The sequence below is a fragment of the Photinus pyralis genome, unplaced genomic scaffold, assembly GCF_008802855.1.
Source record: "Photinus pyralis isolate 1611_PpyrPB1 unplaced genomic scaffold, Ppyr1.3 Ppyr1.4_LG7, whole genome shotgun sequence".
Lineage (NCBI taxonomy): Eukaryota > Metazoa > Arthropoda > Insecta > Coleoptera > Lampyridae > Photinus > Photinus pyralis.
In genome coordinates, this window is record NW_022170738.1 from 20,745,187 (window position 1) to 20,749,801 (window position 4,615).

At 33.9% G+C, this 4,615-nt stretch overlaps 1 long non-coding RNA gene across 3 annotated transcripts; it reads left to right on the forward strand.

Annotated features, from left to right (window-relative positions):
* The first annotated feature begins 272 nt into the window (after positions 1-272).
* LOC116175325 lies at positions 273-3,432 on the forward strand. 3 transcript variants are annotated; one of them, XR_004146282.1, is made up of 4 exons: positions 273-1,059; positions 1,108-1,256; positions 1,348-1,472; positions 1,773-3,168. It is a non-coding gene; the product is annotated as an uncharacterized LOC116175325 (long non-coding RNA). The 3 variants fall into 3 exon arrangements; XR_004146283.1 differs by adding an exon at positions 3,377-3,432 and having other exon boundaries at positions 274-1,256; positions 1,773-1,986; XR_004146281.1 differs by having other exon boundaries at positions 273-1,256.
* The last annotated feature ends 1,183 nt before the right edge of the window (positions 3,433-4,615 follow it).

A 4,615-nucleotide genomic window follows, 5' to 3' on the forward strand; every position in this document is an offset into this window, starting at 1 on the left:
ACTAAAATAGCTTTGGTAAAATGAAATAACCGTTGCAATGGTGGTCACAATAGAATAATAACGTGTACAGAGGAAATAATCTCTTAATTTAACTTAAATTAACGCTAGGATGTGGGCTTCACATATAAACTCAATTGAAATTCATTAAAGAGAACAGTTTGTGTCTTTAACTTCTGAAGTGCGTCCGTGTCCCGTTTATTAGGTTTAACTTTTTGCAAAACGTATGTATTTACAAATTTCCTTATTTATTAATAGATATAATGGTAAATACCCAAAACAAACGTATTTATCACAGTGATAAATACATTATTAACCAAATATTTCTGTAACTGGTATCATATCAATTAGGAAATTATCCTGTAGGTACATTCAATTTCATTTTATATCACAGTAAATATTTAAATAATATGTAAAAATGTCTGTTGTTGTTATAGTACATCTATGGCATTGTTACGGCCGTACACGGCTTATGTTATCACTAACCCCTGACCTTAAAGATAATATGACCCCTAAAGTCATCTCCATCTTAAAACAAACAGTCAACCAGTTTCAGTTAGATAGTATGGAGGTATTTTTTATATCATTTTAAATCGTATTTAGAGAATGAAAGTAAAATGTATAACGTGATGGCGTCGCGAATTTATATTGCCAAAGAACGGCGCAAACATTAATTGTGTATTTTTAAAGTTACTGGAAATGTATGTGTTTAGTCACTGCGGGGACAATTAAGCTTCTGGTTGAATTTTGATGAGTGAGATGTGAGTCACATTTATTTGTAACAATTTCTTTGATTTTGTCTCATTGTGGACCAAGTAAAGGTAATCCATCTATGAGAAAATATTACAGTTTTTTTCCTATTTTGATTCAGCAATGAAATTTTTATGACAAATAAAATTCAAATAAAAGACGTTTCATATCATTTACGTGCAATATGGTATAAACTTACACGAAATTTTTGATTAAGTACGACGTTGAATCCAAAAAAGCTACTCGATTTCATGTTACCTTTCCAGTAGACTTGAGCAATTTAAATTTGAGCAATATTTTTTAAGTCCCTAGGTATTATACCTACGTATCTGATACATTAATTATAATTTTGTTTTATAGTAGGTACATCATGACGTGTCGCTCATAAGCTATTACGAAGTCAATTATAAACGAGAGACGGTTAATTTAACAGGGGTCGAATCACTTAACCTTACAAACGTACCCGCAACAAGTGAATGAAAAATGTGAGGGGGCAGCCATTGCTATAGGTACCTATACGATTCAGTGCGACGATGATATAAACCAATTCACATTTGTCATGTATGTCTATATTATAATTATTTTAATTCTTTATTTCAGAATTATCTTAAGAAATAGAGCAATTAACCTGATAATTTATGAAAAAGCGAAAAAAAAACGCCATGGTTTAGGTAATTGAACTGTGTGGGTCAATAACTGTAGAAAATTGAAGTGAAAATCTACAGGTAAGTGGGCACTATTTTTTGGGTTGAAGGTTGATTCGAAATTTAAATTCGATATGAAGATGCTTTTCGTTTTTCACTTTCATTACTTTTACAATAGTTTTTTGCTTTTTAAACCTGCATGGTGGCCTACGTGTTTCTAACATGGAATTTCTCAAAATATATTTACCATTTAGCAGTGCATCACTAATAATTTGAACTATAATAATCGTCTGTTATAACAATATTATAAGTCATTTGTACTAATTGAAATACGGTGTACCGAAGATGTAAGCTTTTTTTAAATTTTTTTGTTATCTTTAGGTGTCGCATCTTCAATCCATCAGAAAGTACCTACTAGGATGACATCAACCGTACTACCCTGTTACTAAGTACTAGTGCCGCAGGAGTACTATTGACCTCCTGCTGCTCAAGTGCTTATCAATGGGAATAAGTACTAACAACGCACATTCGGCCACATCTTCGAAATTCTGAGTCGGAAAGCTTACTCTACGCAAGTTATTTCAAACGTCTTTAGGTAAATAAGCTCCAAAGTAGGTAATGTAATTAGACAATACCTATATCTTACAATTACGTATTATACCTACCATTTAAAAAAGTACTTTGAGCAGTGCTTTGATTTTATTAAATTATATATTTTCAAAATGGATCAAGAATGGGATTGAGAAGATATTCATCATGTAATATGAGCAGTAGTGAAGAAGCGAAAGTTGTCTTTCGCGTACTTTGCTAACCTCCATTTTAGTTTTAACTGGCTACAATAATATAAAATGATAGGCACGTGTGAAACTGTAATTTGTTTCAAATTAAGTCGGCACACTATTGCTATAGATAACCTTCTTATTTGTAGAGTTAGAAGGGCGGTTTTCTAATCAATCCAAATCTGTAATTAAAGAAAAACAACATCCCATTTTTCATACAAAAAAAATATGAGTTCCTTATATGGAACACCCTGTATATTATTACATTATATGACCGCTTATTAAATCCTTACAAAAGTTTTGAATGCACCATTACACCATAGCCAAAATACTTCAAGTAATCAAGATTTTTGAATTATTTTAATTTCGATCTAGTTATCCATAACGATGATAAAATGACGTTGTTTCTTGTAAAGTCTCAGACATCTAACTTTGTTTCTCTTAAGTTTATTTCCTATTTACCCAACTCAACACAGTTTGACATTACTTGTACCGAAACCGAGCGTATGTCCCATTCAAGAAAACATTGAGTGATATATTTGGTATATTAGGTATGCAATTTCCTCTGGGTACGCGAAACCGAGCTTATGTCCCATCCAAGAAAACAAGATGTTCCAAAGGCGGTATGAAGTTTGCCGGGTCTGTTACTAAATAATTGCGAATATGTGATGCTTCGTTCATCGTTCTTATAAGATATAGCTAAACATTACAGAGGATGCCAAAAGTTAATCAACGAAATGCGTACCTATACGTCGTTCCTACACGAATATTTACACTTTGATAATACCTACTCGTCAACTCGTGTAGGTACATCAAAATCAGTTATATACATATCAAATTAACTTTATTAAACAAAAATTCTGTCTTCACCAAAAAAATATCCATAATTGATAATCGGGTAATAGAAATACATATTATTGTTAATGCAAAATTGACTGATTAAAAATAGTATATTGAAAGACAGGTGTTACAATGCGATCTATTGTAATACGACTATCTTGTGGCACGAGTGGCGACGCGAAGCGTAGCCACGAGTGTCCGCAAGATAGGAGTATTACAATAAAGCATTGTAACACGCGTTTTTCATACTATTTTTTCTATTTCGGTGCTTTAATTTAATTAAAAAAATCATTATCAGAAACTATAGGGAACATTAGAACTAACATGTTTTATGTTGGGAACACTTTTTATGCCGTTAAGTTTTAGGTTGGCAGCGTAGTAAGACTGACATTTTGAAGTTCAAACATGGAAGTACCACAGCCGTCTATAATTACAAGCCGTGCTGAGAATTATGGCAACACTGCATGGTAGGCCGATTTCCTAATTCAACTTGACAGATTTTGGGTGTATTATATGTGTTTTGGGTGTAAGATTCCAATTTACCTGTTTTAACAGAGCGAGTTTGCGACAATGTGTGTTACTCCGTACGGAATGAACAGAAGTTATTATTCAGGTAAGTTGCTAGACGAAATATATCGATTTGTTGTCATAACCTCTAAAGCAGGCTACTCCTTACTGAACCCTTTACAAGCACTTTTATTTGTTCAAAGTACCTGTAAGAAGCTCAAATATGACCTACACACTACCTGGTACGTAAGTACGGTAAGTGTTTATCGTGAAAAAACACAATTAGTTTGTATTTCAGGTATTCTAGCACGGACATGTCAAGTCGATTTTCTGAAGGCACCTTTCAACTTATTCCCAAGAGTTTATGGTACGGGAATTTGAAGCCTATGGGGCTCCCCTCTTTAAAAGCTTCGTACCTAGACCCACTGGAGTAGCGACTGGCTTAAAGTCTGCCATTCCAAATCACACCTGATCGTTGATATAACCTCGCTGATGCGCAGTGATTTACTGTCCTTTTACCGAAATTAAGTGCTCAAACGTGTGCTTCACCTCGACCTCTTTCGACAGAAGTTCATCAATTTCGGAGATCTCGATGGAAAACACATTATGATGCAGTTACCAATTTACAGCGTTCCGAATTTTAAAGTCAAATAAAAATGTTATTATCCATTTTTGTAAATGAAAAAAATATATGTAAGCTGCCTAAGTATCTTTCTTCTATATTAAAACCGCCAAGGCGAAACACAGGGGAGAGGAAAATGCCATTTTTCAAGAGCAACAAGACGCCATTAAAACTTACATCGGCCCACCGATTCACTTTCGAACAACGTTGCCAAACTTCTCAGCATGGCTTGTAATTATAGACGGCTGTGGAAGTACCCAACGAAGTACCTACTTGTACTAACTAGTAACTGCCAACTTTAGAGATGAGTTACCAAAAAAAACGACTATAATCACTGTCTTTGTACAACTGTTTTAGGGCGAAAACAGTTGTACAAAATCATCATTGTGACACCGAAATAGAAAAAATGTGTTTCTCTACGAAACGCTTTGTGATCATGTTTTTGCTACCTCGTATCTTGAAATGTAGGTAGGTAG